This window comes from Rhinatrema bivittatum, chromosome 4 (assembly GCF_901001135.1).
Source record: "Rhinatrema bivittatum chromosome 4, aRhiBiv1.1, whole genome shotgun sequence".
Taxonomy (NCBI): domain Eukaryota; kingdom Metazoa; phylum Chordata; class Amphibia; order Gymnophiona; family Rhinatrematidae; genus Rhinatrema; species Rhinatrema bivittatum.
Genome location: NC_042618.1, coordinates 210598042 through 210616430, shown reverse-complemented (window position 1 = coordinate 210616430; position 18389 = coordinate 210598042).

The following is an 18389-nucleotide window of genomic DNA, read 5'->3' as shown; positions in this document are numbered from 1 at the left end:
ATTTCTTTGAGCAAATGTGTTGGTATGGTGTCAAGATCATGACGGGCTGGGTTTAAAATCTTGATTAGCTTCTCCGTTTCAGTGACTGATATAGGTTCAAAGTTGGTCCAGGGTGTGATGTCTTTGCGGCTCAGTTGAGAGTTGTTGCTTGTGGTCTTAGTTATTGTTTCGGATATTTTATTGATTTTGTTTTTGAAGAACATTGCGAGATCTTGGCTTATGTTTTTGTTGGGGAGGGAGTTGTTGTTGTTGTTATTCGCTGCAACTAGGTTGTTTACTAGGTTGAAGAGGGATTTCGGGTTGTTTGAGGAATTAGAGATTTTTTTGCTTTAATATTCTCCCTTTGATTTGTTTATCTGGCTTTTATAGAGGGCAAGGTGGGTACGGTATCTTTCCAGGGTTAGTGGAATTTGTTTTTTCGCCATTCTTTTTCTTTCCGTCTTAGGGTGGCTTTTGTCTCCTTTAGATGCCTGTTGAACCAGGGGTTGTTATTTTGTCTTTTTGATTTGATTATTTTGGTTCTTTCCGGGTTTATGGTGTTGGCTGTTTCGGTTGTGATTTGATGCCATGATTGGGTGGCATTATTTATATTGGAGAGGTCTATTTTCAGCAGTTGTTTTTCCAGCTCGGGTTGAAGTAAGTCGGGTGAGAAAGGAGGTCTGTACCTGAATGATAGTGATTTGTTGGTTTCATTCTTGTTGATGATGTCAGTATGGGTCGTGCATTGAAGGAGAAGGTGGTCTGAACATGGGACTTCGGAGTAGGATATAGTTGGGTTTGAAAAGAAGTTGTCATTGGTGAAAATCAAGTCTAGGGTGTGTCCAGCTTTGTGTTGGATTGTTAATGAGTTGAGTGAATTGGAGGGTGGTAAGGACATCCATCAGTGTTTGGCATGATTGGGAAAATGGGGAGACGTCGGCGTAGAGGTTGAAGTCTCCTAGGATGATCGTTGGTTTTTTGTTTTTGATATTTGAAATGAAGAATTCAATGAGTGGTGAAATGTATTTGTCCAGCAGTAAATTAGATAGATTTGGAGGTTGTTTGAGTCGAACAGTGCTAATTTGAACTGTTGGGGGAGAGAGTGGGGGATTAGTTTTATGTTGAAGTGTTTTTTTATGATTAGCAATAAACCACCTCCTTTTCGCGATTTCCTTGGTATTGAGGAAGAATGATTGACTGTTTGTGCTCCATAGTGGAGGTAAACAAAGGGAACCAGCAATGATAGCCTGTTGAGTGAAGGAAGTCATCACGGCTGCCTATGTGGATGCAGATGTACCCTTACCTAGACAGGTCAAGGCGCAGTCCTCTAGAGCTCAGACGGTCTCATGGGCAGAGATTCAGTTGTTGTCTCCTGTCGAGATTTGCTGGGCAGCAGTGTGGTCCTCCTTACATACCTTCTGCAGGCATTACCGCTTGGATGTTAAGACTTAGGAAGACACGGCTTTCGAGCATGTGATGTTGACAGGACCACAGGCACCTCCCATACTTTTTGGGAGTAGCTTTGTACATCCCACTGGTATGGATTGGCCTGCCTGAGTGCAGAGGAAGGAGAAATTGCTACTTACCTGATAATTTCCTTTGTTCGAAGGAAGGCAGGCCAATTCACAACTCACCCTGGGCTGCCTACTTGCTTTTAGTTTTATATGTGGATAATGCAGAGTATTATTTTTTTTGATTTGTTTGAAGGACTGTAAGTGCAATAATCAGCCCTTAAGATGTTAACCTTTTTGCTGAGCTCAATGTTTCCCTGTTTGTTGAGCTCAATGGTTGGATGCATGAGTGGTTAACGGTTAATAGTCATGTTCAAGTATAATCAGTTTGTCCATAGTTTGGCTTTTCTAGAGATACTGGCGGGCTGATGTCAGGGCAGGGCTATGTCAGGATAAGTTTGAATATTTCCATTTATGTTTACAAAATGTGCCTGAACGGTCCAACGGTTAAGACTGCCTTCTAACATTAAGGAAAATGCAGTAAGAGCCTCCAACTTCAGCTCTGCTGAGAAGGAACTGTTAGCCAGGCTTGTCTTAGCCAAAGAAGAAATATTTATATGGCATCCCGAGGGCACAGAAGTGGCAATATAAAGCAGAGGACCAGTACCTTTGCAAGAAATTCAACCAGCAAGAATGTTTTATTCATGTGGTACAGGACTGCATACTGGGCTTGAAGGCTAGTTGATGCTTTGAGGCTAGGATTTATACAGGATTCTTAATTAGTATCTCCTTCCCCCAGTGGGCAAGTAAATGTTGCAAAGTATGTGAAATGGATTGAGTAGGGGCAAAAATCCTAGTGCATAGTGTAATGGAAGAAGCAGTACAGGTGGAAAGTCCTGTGCGGGCTTTGATCATAAACATTCACCAGTATGTCTTTAAACATAATTACAAACTATGTCATCTATTAAAGCTTTTTAAATGGGACTTCAATGTAGTTCAAGGTTCACAAAAGCTTATATGGTTTTTAAAATTCACTAAAGAGCCATTAAAAAAAAATCAGGACTGTGATTATAATAATTTGAAGTGCATTTTCACTGCATTTTGTTTTATGTTATATTATTGTTGTATTTTGTTTTTATTGCTTTTATGTGAATTTCTTTTATGCTTATTGCTGTAAATCATCTGGACCATTTGTGCGTGGGTGAGTCATAAATTCAATAAAATGTAATTGTAATTGGAGGACTTTTAAACTTTGAATTATAATGAAGTCCCAGAATCCCATATAAAAAGCTTTAATGGATGCTGCGGCCCGAATTCTGACAGGAAAAAAGAAATGTGATCACATCACACCAACACTGATAGCATTACATTGGCTGCCAATTAACTCTAGAATACAGTATAAAACAGCGTGCATAATACATAATATAATCTATGGAGAGAAGACGGAATGGCTGAACACTGCATTACGGCTGCATACTCCGCAAAGAAGTTTGCGATCAGCCAAGAAAGGACTTCTATCAATCCCTACAATTAAATCTGCACGCCTTGGCCAAGTAAGAGAGAGAGAGCTCTGTCAATAGCAGGAACAAAACTGTGGAATATGCTACCATCTCAATTAAGGCTGCAACAGGATAAAAACAAGTTTAAAGCTGACCTTAAGACATGGCTGTTTAATGCTGCTTACATTGAAAATGAGAAATAGGCATGCACACTAACTTAACATTTACAGCATTTTCTTTTCTTTTAACTATTTATTCCTGAATCATAAATATGTGCTTTTATTATTTTTATCTATTTAACATATGTTTTACCATGCTCTACTTTTAATCTTTATTTTAAACAGCTGTGTTTTGTAATTTCTGATCTTTTAATTATTTTAGCTGTTAATTCTTTTATATGATTGTTATTTCATTACTTTTATGTATTTTATTGAAATGTTAACCGCTGTGAAGGCTATGCTGAGACAACGGTATATAAATGATAAATAAACCTTAAACCTTGTAATTGTTTTAAAGACATATTGGTGAACGTTTTGATAGATTTAATATTTTCACTAGGTTTAAGGGATTTTCTCAGAAAGGGTTTTGACCATAACATAAGTGTTCATTGTTACGTATAGATTATGTGGGTGATAAGCGAAAAGGTGAGCACGACATGGTCTGTGTTCTTGGTATCATAGAGCCACTGTAGAATGCGATTGGATTTCTTTCGGTGGCAGTACTGTCAAAAGGCAGAGGTCAGGACAGAAGGTATTGTGAACAGAAGGTCTGCTGAAGGGGTAGAGACAATGTATCCTCATGTAGGAATGCCTGGTGGCTTTTGACAAATTGGCAAATATCCCTTACTACAATAAGAATGGCAGCATGTACATAATGGGCAGCAACCTGAGGCCAGGTGATTTCTCCAAATAAATGGCTGTCTGTCCTGATATGTGGAAAGGGTGTGCAAAGAGCTTTACGCTGTATAATATTGAGCCTGTATATATAGGAATGCATGGTATGGGGACTATTGTGCATTTCTAGTTCCATACAAAGTGAAAATTGTCCAGTATGCATGCAATATGTCATGCATGGCCAGATAAACCATAGCTTTAGACAAGGTACAACACACAACCATGCAGCAATAAGACGTCAAGCAAGTCATGTCCACTTAGGTGGTAGGGATTTGACACACATACCTGCATAGTATGATCTAAGTAAAAAACAAACAAAATTACCATTTTCACATTTAAGCATTTTCTGTAACAAAGTCCATCAATGGCAAACGTGAAAAAAATGCAGGCCCTTTGAAGGTTATCTTTGGCTTTATACAGGGCTGGCCATGCTTATCCCCAACTCAACACTGGGAAACTTTGGTTTACTTAGTATGCCATAAAAGTGGCAATGTACCAAGTGCAGGAGCTCTGCAGTGGTGTACCCAGTAAAATGCATGTATGTGTAGACAGGTTAAAATAATACATTTTACCTTTCTGCAGAGAACCCATACCCCCTGGAAGGAGACCCTGGAGCAGCAGGAGCAGGCAGACGCAAGATAGAAACCTTGGCTGCCGCGGAGAGCCTTTCCTTTTGCATCCCGCGATGGTCAGTCCTATGGAGGGTGCCTGGAGCACCGATGCTGTACCACGGGCTATCCCTGCCACGGCACGAAGAGAAGCAGACAGCAAGCACGGGGAGGCTCTTCCTTAGCCTCCCACCGGCCCCCATTCCTTGTGGGGGGCCAAGAGAGCGGTCCAAACATTGTGCCGCCGCCGCCGCAGCACTTTCGGTTAGCCGCTGCTGTGAAGGAGGCCCCCTGTCGCTCCTCAGAGGCAGGGCAGGGCCAAGCAGGAGAGGCAGCAAAAAACAGCAGGGGAACTGAACCCTCCAATCGCGAAGATGAGGCTTCAGCTAGATCCGGCCCGGTGATGATGTCATCCCCCAGAGCCATCTTAAAGGCGCCAAGTCATATGCACCATTGGGGAAGGCAAAAGAAAAGGGAGGGAAAATGAAAAGAAAGTAAAAGAAAGCAACGAAAGTGAAAAAATTAAATAAAAGACACAGTGGTAGGGGCAAAACAAATAGAAGGGAAACTGTGCAAGCTCCCCCCCCCCAGTGACAGGACCCTCAGCTCTCCCTAGGAGTGATAGAGGTACACTGGGACACAAGGTAAAGAAGGGACAGCAATAAGGGAGCATGGGATAGCCCCCCCCCCTGGCGCTGTAACAGACTGTGCTGGAGAAAGAGAGATAGACCTGGAAGCAAGCCCATGTAGCTCCTGGGGAAAAGCAATTTAAAATAAATGTTTGGTCCAGGATCGGTGTTGGGGTGGCCTATACTAGCCTCAATCACTTGTGCCAAGGCAGCTAGAAACTTTAATGTGGCCAGGAACAGCCCCTGTTCCATGACTCCTTTCTATGCAGGAGTCCATGCCAGGTTTTGCCTGCAGCTTACTGAATACTTCTTGAAGCAAGCTCAAAAACACAAGGGCTAGCCTCTTGACTTTTGCAGTGATTTGCCCAGCGTAGGGATACTAAAAGTAAGGTGACCAGTCCCTAGGAACCTTATTTGGGACAGCTCAGCAAATCTAAAAAAATGTTAGAAATAAAAAGAAGCGACTAACACCTCTGCATTGGGACAGCTGAGAGTGGCAGCGCCAGGGGAAGTAAGAGGTTTTTAAAAGTGGCATTACTTGGGTGACTTCAATGGAGCAGGGATCTGCTCTCGATACCTGGGAACGCTCCAGATTTAGCCCAGAGACTCCAGAAATTTAGACAAATTACCAGGTCTCTGGGTAGGACCATGAAATCTCTGGGTGGTGCGGGTGCAGGCGGTGTCGCTGTTTCTTGAGCCACTCTGTTTCCTCTTGCTACTCGCCCATGTCACGTGCTGCAGCATGCTGGAGTCGCTGTCTTCGCATACACCTGCATGCGCGGTGCATCTTTTTAGCTGGCAACATGGTGGTGATTGGATTGCTGTTAAGTGTAAAACATTGATAAGACAGGCGAAGAGAGAATTTGAAATGAAGTTGGCCATAGAGGCAAAAACTCATAATAGAAACTTTGTAAAATATATCCAAAGCAAGAAACCTGTGAGGGAGTCGGTTGGACCATTAGATGACCGAGGGGTTAAAGGGGCTCTTAGGGAAGATAAGGCCATTGCAGAAAGACTAAATGAATCCTTTGCGTCTGTGTTTATTAATGAGGATGTTGGGGAGATACCAGTTCTGGAGATGGTTTTCAAGGGTGATGAGTCAGACGAACCGAACCAAATCACTGTGAACCTGGAAGATGTAGTGGGCCAGATTAACAAACTAAAGAGTAGCAAATCACCTGGACCGGATGGTACGCATCCTAGGGTACTGAAGGAACTCAAAAATGAAATTTCTGATCTATTAGTTAAGATTTGTTACCTATCATTAAAATTATCCATTGTTCCTGAAAACTGGAGGGTGGCTAATGTAACCCCAATAGTGTATTTATAAAGGGCTCCAGGGGTGATCTGGGAAACTAAAGACCAGTGAGCCTGACTTCAGTGCTGGGAAAAATAGTGGAAACTATTCCAAAGATCAAAATCGTAGAGCATATAGAAAGACACGGTTTAATGGAACACAGTCAACATGGATTTACCCAAGGGAAGTCTTGCCTAACAAATCTGCTTCATTTTTTGAAGGGGTTAATAAACATGTGGATAAAGGTGAACAGGTAAATGTAGTGTATTTGGATTTTCAGCAGGCATTTGACAAAGTCCCTCATGAGAGGCTTCTAAGAAAACTAAAAAGTCATGGGATAGGATGTCCTTTCATGGATTACAAACTGGTTAAAAGACAGGAAACAGAGAGTAGGATTAAATGGTCAATTTTGTCAGTGGAAAAGGGTAAACAGTGGAGTGCCTCAGGGATATATATTTGGACCGGTGCTTTTCAATTTATTTATAAATGATCTGGAAAGGAATACGCTAAGTGAGGTTGTCAAATTTGCAGATGATACAAAATTATTCAAAGTAGTTCAATCAGAAGTGGATTGTGATACATTACAGGAGGACCTTGCAAGACTGGAAGATTGGGCATCCAAATGGCAGATGAAATTTAATGTGGACAAGTGCAAGGTGTTGCATATAGGGAAAAATAACCCTTGCTGTAGTTACACGATGTTAGGTTCCTTATTAGGAGCTACCACCCAGGACAAGGATATAGGCATCATAGTGGATAATACTTTGAAATCATCAGCTCAGTGTGCTGCAGCAGTCAAAAAAGCAAACAGAATATTAGGAATTATTAGGAAGGGAATTGTTAATAAAACAGAAAATGTCATAATGCCTCTGTATTGCTCCATGGTGAGACCGCACCTTGAATACTGTGTACAATTCTGGTTGCCACATCTCAAAAAAGATATAGTTGAGATGGAGAAGGTACAGAGAAAGGCAGCCAAAATGATAAAGGGGATGGAACAGCTCCCCTATGAGGAAAGGCAGAAGAGGTTAGGGCTGTTCAGCTTGGAGAAGAGACGGCTGAGGGGGTATATGATAGAGGTCTTTAAGAACATGAGAGGTCTTGAATGAATAGATGTGAATCGGATATATACACTTTCGGATAATAGAAGGATTAGGGGGCATTCCATGAAGTTAGCAAGTAGCACATTTAAGACTAATCGGAGAAAATTATTTTTCACTCAACGCACAATTAAGCTCTGGAATTTGCTGCCAGAGGATGTGGTTAATGCAGTTAGTGTAGCTGGGTTCAAAAAAGGTTTGGATAAGTTCTTGGAGAAGTCCATTAACTGCTAATAATCAAGTTTACTTAGGGAATAGCCACTGCTGTTAATTGCATCAGTAGCATGAGATCTTCTTTGTGTTTGTGTACTTGCCAGGTTCTTGTGGCCTGGTTTGGCCTCTGTTGGAAACAGGATGCTGGGCTTGATGGACCCTTGGTCACACCCAGCATGGCAATTTCTTATGTTCTTACGATTGCAAGGGTCCATGGTAAAGTTTTTAAGGGCAAAGAAAAGTACCTCAGTGACAGTCAGAGAGGGGAGGTAGGGGTCAATACTCACTCAGTAATTAATTTTATTTAATGATGACTGACTAATAATCAATCAATTCATCCTCACTATTAATATTAAAAGTCACGTCTTCATTATTTATAATCAATGATTAAAATAATGATGAGTTGATTAATATTACATGATACTGATGAATTGATTGAATTGATGCTTAATTCACGATGTTGAATTGATGAGTAATTAATAATGAATTGATGATAATGCTCAATGGATTAGTAATGATACATTGATGCTTGATGAATTGATTGATTAATAATGACTTGATTAATAATGATGAATTGGTGATTATTAACAGTGATGATGAATTGATGATTGATAATGATATTGGTGCTAAATGGGGAGGGGGCTGGATCAAGGCCTTTTCTATGAGTGTGTGCACAGGCTGGGATGGCATAGAATAGATAGCGACTGTGGGAAAGAGCTGGATCAAAGCTCTAGGTCAAAAGGGTCACTGTGGCACAAGAAGATGGGGAGCATGGCTAGGGGAGGATATAGCCAGACAAAGGACTGGAGAGCCGAGGATCAGGCAGGGGTAGGAGGGTGGAAGAAAGAGGACGAGAGTTCAAGTAGGAGGAAGAAGGAAGAAGGTCTGCAATTGCAGGGGAGAAGAGAGAAGGACAAGGTCTGCAGTAACAAAGGAAGAAGAAAATGCTTGCAGTGGCAGGAGGAAGAAGAGAGAATTTCCGCAGCAGCAGCGGAAAGTGAGAAGGACTGCAGCAAGAGAGAAAAGAAGAAAACAGAAATGACAGCAGAAAAGGACCAACAAATAATCTGCCCAGCAAGCTTATGCTAGTATCTGCCGCACCTTGCAGGTTACCCCCATGCTTATTATCAGTTTCCCAGTCTGTAAAGGTCAGGGCCTTCATTGGACGCTGTTTGAATGCAATTTCCCTTTACCCTTGCCATGGAAGCAGTGAGTAATGTTGGAGTTGCATCAAAAGTATCAGGCTTATTGGTTAAGGGTAGTTAAAGCCACATCGGCAAGTTATCCCCATGCTTATTTGTTCCCCAAATTGTAAAAGTCGGGGCCCTCATTAGTTGCTGTCCGAATCCAAGGGTCTGTGGTGGCAGGAGGGAAGAGAGATGGTCTGTTGCATGAGGAGAGAGAAGGTTGGCGAGGAAAGGGGGAAGAAAAGAAGAGTGAAGCTTTGTAGTGGAAGAGGATAGAGGGTAAAAGATCAAATCTGTAGTGAGAAGGGGAAATCCCATTGTTGCGATCCAGGGTCGTGCCCCGGGATCTCCACTCACCTCCAGTCTGCCGAACCTGGGACGCGCTGCCCAGGCCTGAGCCGCGGCCTACTACGGCATTCCCCCTGCAAGGGAGATGCCACTGTCAATCCGCCGATGGCCCCGCCCCCTAAGCGTGCGCATGCACAGGGGCTCTCTATTTAAAGGGGCCAGCGCGGGAAGACAAAGGACACCTCCCTGCTGACGTCAGATGCTGCCGGGTTATTTAAACTCGGCAGCCACAGCTAGCCAGTGCCTTGCCACGAGGTTAACTCTTCGGAGTAGCTAGTTGTGCTTCCTGCTTGTTCCTCTCGTCTGATTCCTGGCTTCTGACCTTGCTTCGTAGTTTCACGATGTTAGGTTCCATATTAGGAGCTACCACCCAGGAAAACGATCTAGGCATCATAGTGGATAATACTTTAAAATCGTCGGCTCAGTGTGCTGCGGCAGTCAAAAAAGCAAATAGAATGTTAGGAATTATTAGGAAGGGAATGGTTAATAGAACGGAAAATGTCATAATGCCTCTGTATCGCTCCATGGTGAGACCGCGCCTTGAGTACTATGTAAAATTCTGGTCGCCGCATCTCAAAAAAGATATAGTTGCAATGGAGAAGGTACAGAGAAGGGTCAACCAAAATGATAAAGGGGATGGAACAGCTCCCCTATGAGGAAAGGCAGAAGAGATTAGGGCTGTTCAGCTTGGAGAAGAGACAGCTGAGGGGGGATATGATAGAGGTCTTTAAGATCATGAGAGGTCTTGAACAAGTAGATGTGACTCGGTTATTTACATTTTCGAATAATAGAAGGACTAGGGGGCATTCCATGAAGTTAGCAAGTAGCACATTTAAGACTAATTGGAGAAAATTCTTTTTCACTCAACGCACAATAAAGCTCTGGAATTTGTTGCTAGAGGATGTGGTTAATGCAGTTAGTGTATTTGGGTTCAAAAAAGGTTTGGATAAGTTCTTGCAGGAGAAGTCCATTAACGGCTATTAATCAAGTTTACTTAGGGAATAGCCACTGCTATTAATTGCATCAGTAGCATGGGTTCTTCTTAGTGTTTGGGTAATTGCCAGGTTCTTGTGGCCTGGTTTTGGCCTCTGTTGGAAACAGGATGCTGGGCTTGATGGACTCTTGGTCTGACCCAGCATGGCAATTTCTTATGTTCTTATGTTCGATTCCAGCTTCTGCTTCCGTTCCTGGTTTTGGCATCCGACGTCTGAATCCTGGCTCCTGACCTTGCTTCGTTCTTTGACTCCGGTTTCTGCTTCCTGGTTTTGGCATTTGATATCTGACTTCTGGCTCCCGACTTTGGCCTGTTCCTGGACTTCGGTTTCATCTCTTCCCACTGCTGCAGGTACTTGTTCATCACCGCCTGGAGGGTACTCCTAAGCCCCAGCGGCTCGGGTCCTCACGGGCTTCCAAGGGTTAAGTCTCCTCTGACCTCCTGGGTGTCTTCTCATCATTGGATTACCTCGGCAGGCTGCCCTTCTGATCCTTGGTCGCATAGGATCCACCTAAGACCAAGAGGCCCGGGTCCCTACGGGCTCCTCCTGGGGGGACCTCGGGCTTCCTGTGGTGAAGCCGTCTTCGAAGTCTCTCCTCAGCGCCGCCTCCCGGCTGCGTCGCCCACTGTGGGTATCCACAGCACGACACCTGCAGTCTCAGCTGGCCCAAGGGTCCACGAACATAACACCCATGCAGCCATGTCTACGGTGCATGCACTATCTGCACATTTCCAAAGCATGGTTAACACAATATTTTGTAGGCCACTAGCTACACTAAATTTCTTTGCTGCAGCAGCACTGTCCAACACAGAGCTCTCTGATTTTTACAGAGAAACTATTCCAGGTAGGGATTCTGTGGAACTTCAGATCACTGTTTGAATCACCCGGTTAATTTAAATTCTGATAAGATGACAAAAAGAAAATACAGCTGCTCCTACAAGAATAGTTATTCTGCAGAATATCTTGTTTTTAAAAGATCACGCAAGGAAAGTGATTTTATATTTTGTTCATTTGCTGCACAGATGTTTCAATTAAACACAAGGGTCCTTGGTGATTGTAAAGGTCACATGGAAAGTTCCTCACATAAGCAGAGAATAACTGCACTAGAGGATTAATCGCAGACCTGATTGTACTTTACAAGTTTAAAAAGTGATCTTTCTCATTAAACAACTGAAGCTGCGATGCTTTTCACTGGATTATTGGTCGAGCACGATCTGCCGTTAGCAGCAGGGGATCATGCAGGCCTACCTTTTAAAAGGATGTTCAGTGATTGTAGCATTGCCAAGCAATATGCATGTGGACGTCGCAAGACTACAGCTATAATTAACAACGCTCCTGTACCACGCTTTACCAATGTGTGATGGACCCTTCGGTCACGTCACCAGTAGGACTTGGTTGAGCCCTTTGTGCAGCTAGAGAGAGAGAGAGAATAGGTTAGAGTGAAGGGAGGACAGACCCTCCTTCTGCAGGGTCTGGAATGGCCAGCCCACTTGAAACAATACATAACCAAGCCCTTGCCACAGCTTGGGGGACAGTCCATTTAGGTTAGCACAGAGTGCAGAGGCGTAAGGAGAACTTTTGCTGTTTTACAGGCCCAGTCAGTAAAGGCAGGCTAACCCAGGCTGTTGGTCCTGACCAGGGTCGGGAGGGATTTCCTCTTCCAGTACACAACCTGTCTGGTTGAGTTCCCTCTGGGTCTAAATTTAGGAATTTTTGAGATTTTTTTTATTTAAGATCCTCACTGAACACCTGGGTCTATCTTACACTTAGGGATTGGGGAATCCTGCGTGTGAGCCGCCCAGGGATAGGGAAGATACACCCCTGAAGTGGTGGTGACCTGCTGTGAGGAAAGGACTTCACTGTTAGTTTCTGTTCCTTTACTGGGAAGGAACACTTTCGTTAGAAGATCCGGGAGGAAGGTTTTGGCTGCCCCTTCCTTCCTGCTAGAAGCAAGAGAACTGCTTGTTTCAAAGAGGGTCCCTTACATCAAGGATCCAGAGAGAGTACTAAAAAGACTGTATAAGATCAAGGAGATCCTGAGGATCTGCTAACCATGAGCAAAGGAAAATAATTTCACTGGGGACACCCATCCAGTGTTCATAACCCTGGGGAGAGAAAGAGAGGACTTACTCTCTATGCCATAGAGTTTGCTATGTTTATCAGCTTGGAAGGGGTTTTGACCATCCTAAAATCCCTGCCCATTTGGGGACTACACTTTTCCTTAATCCAAGAAGAGTGGGTGCCTCCCTTGCCCTGATATAAGTGAGTCCTGCACAGACAGAGGAATGAGGCTGTAAAGGAAGTGAAGAGAGATTTCTGCGATGCTGCAGTTTGGGTTTTGTGACATTCACCATCAGTGCTTAACAGTAAAGCTTTTTATTTTGGACACTAACCAAGTGGCTCCAGAGTATTTATTTCTGCAATCACTGTACCCATAACAGACACCAGTATCCTCCCCAGGGGAAACACAAGGGAATGTGTAAGAAAACCAACCCTATCACATCAGGACCGGAGAGGATTCCTGTTGTGACCTCGGTGGAAATATGGACCCTTGGCCTATGCTGGGATTGATTCTACCTGGGAGGAAGACCTGCCGCAGGTTCCCAACAACAGGAGTTGAGGCTGACAGAAGACAGGAGCCGGCTGGAGCTTCACCAATACCAATCCTGTTCCCCGTGGGTTGAGCCTTTGGGTGCTGGGACCAGCTGGGCTTAGGAGGGCCCCTGTGAAGAAGCGGGAAGCAGATGATGCAAGATCCGGTCTGATGGTCGGTGGCAGGCGGCAATCAGGCAACGTGAGGTCCAGTCCAATGGTCGGTGGCAGGCAGCAATCAGGCAACGTGAGGTCCAGTCCAATGGTCGGTGGCAGGCAGCAATCAAGCAACGTGAGGTCCAGTCCAATAGTCAGTGGCAGGCGGCAATTAGGCAAAGAGAGGTCCAGGCCAAAGGTCAAGCCAGGGAGATCCGTCCGAAGGAAGAAGGGGTCCAGGTAAGGTAAAGGGAGACAGAGGCAGCAACAGGAACAGGACCAGGTACAAGCAAGCGAAGGCAGAAGCAGGAATCGAGAGCAGTATCCAACGCTGGAACAGCAGGAGGCACCAAGAGACCTGTTGCCAAGTCATCTGGCAAAGGTATTGCTGGGGTTTAAAAAAGAAAAAATACAAGAGCTAATGTTCTTCCATCTAATGTAAATATCCACCAAAACAAGAAAAAACTAAAAAACTATTTTTCTTGTGCTCCACTACTCAAAATCTATATACCATTCAGGAAAAATATTTTTTAATGAACTTGACCGTATCGGCAAGCCTGACGACGTGCAACCCCATGGTTTTTTTAAAGGGAGCCGTCCGGACTTCTCATAATTTACGGTCTAGTTCAGATTGAACAAGTTACCTTAGTAATGTTCGATTTTATAATTTTGCAATTTTTTGAAATTTTAAATTTATATATATCCCATAGACAGAAAAGTGTCAGCTCGACACCCGGCCGATGTTTCGCTTTTGCTTCTTCAGGAGCTTACAATATTAGACCTTTCCCGCCAATTTTTAAAGGGACCGTCTTCTCACAATATCCTTATAATATCCTGCACAAAAGAAATGTCAATCAATGTATATTCAAAATCACTGAACACTTATCTGGTAGTAGGAGAGCCCACTCGAACCTTTATCCTGGACAATGCTCGTCTCGACTCACTTCCAAAACAGACGGAAGCAGCAACCATTGTAGTGTGAGTTGTCAACTTAAAAGAGAAGTAGTAGCCAATCAAAGAGGAGAGCGTCGAAAATGACGTCATTTTCTCCGTCAGCAATCATCAACAGTACATCAAAGAAAAACATTCAGTTCTTGTTCTGCATTCAACCCCTTAGGCTGCAGTGTATCTAAGGCACATATACATTTCTGTTCGGCTTGCAAAAGCTTTTTATTATTTAGATCACCCCCACGCCAGTGTGGCAATATTTGTTGTATTACACATATTTTAAGATCATCAAATCCATGTTCTTTGTCTAAACAGTGGGGCACTAATGGAGCACTCAAACGTTTAGTAACTAAACTGGAGCGATGTTCAATCATCCTAACTTTTAATTGCCATAGTGTTTTCCCCACATACAACATTTGACATGGACAGATAATAATGTAAATCACCTCTGTAGATGTACAAGTAGTATTCTGTTTTAGAGTGATGGTCAACGGGGGATTAAGTAATGTTAATTGTGTAGGGTCCATCATGATGTTGCATACCGAACATTTACCACCGGCTTGGTGTCTTCCTAGTTCATGCCTTATTTATGGAGGTGTCGAATCCGAATGAACTAGTTGGTCCTTAAGGCTAGATCCTTTAGTATAAGTGAATCTTGGAGTGGAACCAAATTCACCATAATTCTGGAGAATGTGCCAATTTTGAAAAATTGCTTCTTTTATCACAGATGCCATTGGAGTGAACGGGATCACACATGTCAAAATCTCATTATTCTGGTCTTGTTTTTGTGGCAGGAATAACCAATCTCTATTCACATACTTGGCTCTGCGGTAAGCACGTCTCACACAAGGTTGAGGATATCCTCTTTCTAAACACCGGCCACTTAGATCAGCCGCATGTGTTTGGTAATCTGCTTTAGTAGAACATAATCTCCGAATTCTCAGAAACTGACTAGTTGGTAAATTTTCTTTTAGCCCTCGGGGATGTGCACTTGTAAAATGCAAGAAGGTGTTACTGCTCACAGGTTTCCGATACAAAGATGTCTCAAAACCCTCTTTAGTCTTATGAATTGTAATGTCCAAAAAATTTATAGTCTCAAAATGAAATACTGCCATGAAGCGTAAACAGGGATTACAGCTATTCAGCCATCGCACAAAATCTGTAAATTGGACCTCTGTCCCTTGCCACAAGATGAATATATCATCAATATAACGCTTCCAGGTGAAAATCTCTGTAAAATAAGGTTGAGAAGCAGTAATCCATTTCTGTTCAAAAGCACCCATATATAAATTAGCTAAGTCCAGGGCCATGGAGGCTCCCATTGCTGTTCCACATATTTGCTGATAGTAACATTGTTCATATGCGAAAAAGTTTTTTGTTAGGGCTATACGTAGAATGGACACTAAAAAATCAGATGGTATACGTTGGGGTCGAGGTCGTGTTTCAAAATGCGATTGAGCAATGTTTATCATTTCCTCTTGTGGAATCACCGTGTACAAAGATTCCACATCCAGGGTAGCTAATGCCATTTTACTTGTATCACAATGAATCTCCTCCAAAAAACAAATCATTTGTTGAGAATCCTTAATATATGATGGTAATGCTGGTACATATGGTGCTAAAAAATGATCCACAAATTTAGAAAGTGGCTCTAAGAGTGATCCTCTACTTGACACAATAGGTCTACCTGGTGGATCCACTAACCTTTTGTGGATTTTTGGTAGCAGATAAAACACTGGCACGATCGGATGTTTTTTAATCAAAAAATGTGCTTCTTTTGTTGTTAAAAAATCTTGTTTTTCTCCTTCTAGTACTAATTTCTCAATCTCTCCTGAGATGACCTTAGTAGGATCATTCTGTAGCAATGAATAGGCTTTATCATCTTGTAATTGACGTTGAACTTCTTTCGTATATTGTGTTCTATCCGATAGCACTATTTTTCCCCCTTTATCAGCGGGCTTAATAATCAGATCAGGGTTTCCTCGTAGTTCCTGAAGAGCTTTAAATTCTGCAGCAGTCAAATTACAGTATTTCCGATGACTTGTGAATCATCTACGAAGTTGATTTAACGTAGTTTGGTAAAAGGTAAAAATAATCGGATCTGGAGGACCAGGTGGAACCCATGTGGATGGATTTGTAAGCACAGAAATGTCTATGTTGGAGGGTTGGTCTACAAAAAAATGTCGAATATATAATTTCCATGTGAATTTAAAAAGGGCTACTTCTAGATCAAATAGATTGGCTCTGGGAGTGGGAATAAAAGTTAACCCTTTATTCAGAACCTCTAATTGTGTAATAGATAACGTTACTTTGGAAAGATTCAATACTAAACCTTCTGATTTGTTTGGGACCGGGTCTGCCGGGTGTTGCAAGAGGCATCTTCTGTCCATGGCTTGCCCCTGCCACGCCTGTTGCATGGTTGTCGGTGGGGCCGGCCTCGTGTGCCTAAAAAACGCTGGTCTTGTGATTCTGAATCATATCGATTCCTGGATTGTTGTACTTCATCACCCGAAGAATCATTGCGTCTGAAGCGTGATTTTTGTTTAGAAGAGATTTCACCTCCAGAGGAATCGTCACTGCTCGAGTCGAAAGTCACTTTCCGATTATCCTTTTTATCCTCGATCATCCACGGGTATGCATACCCTTTCATATAGTCTTTTTCATCTCTGTTGAATTTATCTATTTTAAATTGCTTAATCTCAGATTGCATTTTTTCCACAGAATCCTTTATAGTATTAAGTTTCCCATCAAACACTGCACTCTCCATTGATCCAGCTAGTTCTTCTTTTATGAGATTAATCTCTTGTTGTATAAGGTTATCACTTTTTTGAGCCATTTTAATGATAAGGATCATTAAATCTAGGCTGCATTTATTTAATATTGCATTCCAATCAGCCACAAAATCCTCATCTTCTCTATATAAGTGAGGTTCTTTTATCACCCTTAGACCTCTCGGTATACGCTGACATCTACAAAATTCTAACAAAGTATCTGCATGTAGAGTCGTGCGTACTGACCGTCTCACCAAGGTGATGTGCATTACGTACCGCGGTATATTAAAAACTATAACGACGAAGCAGAGAAACTAAGCGGTGAGTCGGAAACCGCGCCCCCAGGGCAGCCGGCCTATCAGCACGCGGCTAGAGCCCTTTAAACTTTCGCGCTTCCCAGCGGCCTGCCCTTTTCGGCGCCCACCCGCCTTCAGCCACCACCTTACCTCTGTCGGGGCTCGCGCGATCGGCGTGGCCCATTCGGGGCAAGAGCCCGCTCACCCCGCGTGAGCCGAGCAGAGAAGAAAGCAGCGCCACTTCAATTAATTTAAGGCAGAAGGGAAGCAAAAATAGAAAAAAACCACGACGAAGCAGAGAAACTAAGCGGTGAGTCGGAAACCGCGCCCCCAGGGCAGCCGGCCTATCAGCACGCGGCTAGAGCCCTTTAAACTTTCGCGCTTCCCAGCGGCGTCGCGCGCCGGGCGTCGCGCGCACAAAGGAGCGCGACTAAGGGGCCTGCCCCTTAGCGCGCCCCTTGGAGTGCCCCAGGGCCAGGCGGGCTCACCAGGGCCATCTCAGTCTGCCAGCAGACGTTCTCCAGCACTACTCATACGTTCTAATAACATACTCCATGTAAATATTTCAGTTGCCCACAAAAAAACCTCCAGCCCTCCTAGACTCCCTACTGTTCTTCACATCCATTCTTCCAGCAATCATCACTCTCAGCATCCAGCAGTCATCACTCTCAGCATCCAGCAATCATCACAATCAGCATCCAGCAATCATCACAATCAGCATCCAGCAGTCATCACAATCAGCATCCAGCAGTCATCACAATCAGCATCCAGCAGTCATCACAATCAGCATCCAGCAGTCATCACAATCAGCATCCAGCAGTCATCACAATCAGCATCCAGCAGTCATCACAATCAGCATCCAGCAGTCATCACAATCAGCATCCAGCAGTCATCACTCTCAGCATCCAGCAGTCATCACTCTCAGCATCCAGCAATCATCACAATCAGCATCCAGCAATCATCACAATCAGCATCCAGCAGTCATCACAATCAGCATCCAGCAGTCATCACAATCAGCATCCAGCAGTCATCACAATCAGCATCCAGCAGTCATCACTCTCAGCATCCAGCAATCATCACAATCAGCATCCAGCAGTCATCACAATCAGCATCCAGCAGTCATCCAGTCTCCAGCAGTCATCACTCCTAGCCTCCTATAATCATCCATCTAGCCGCTAAGAATTCAACCCAGCCTCCCCAACATCACAAGGTCACAGCACAACATAATGTCGATTGGCATCCCAATCCCTATTCTTCATCACAGTCTCATCACCAGAAAAACAACGATACTCCAATCTCGCACCACTAAGACCCTTATCCCAATCATGATTTCACCTATCACGCAACTCCTAGGCCTCACTCTATTCTATCTCACACTATTCAATGCGCAATCCCTCACCAAGAAAACACTGATTCTCAATGACTAT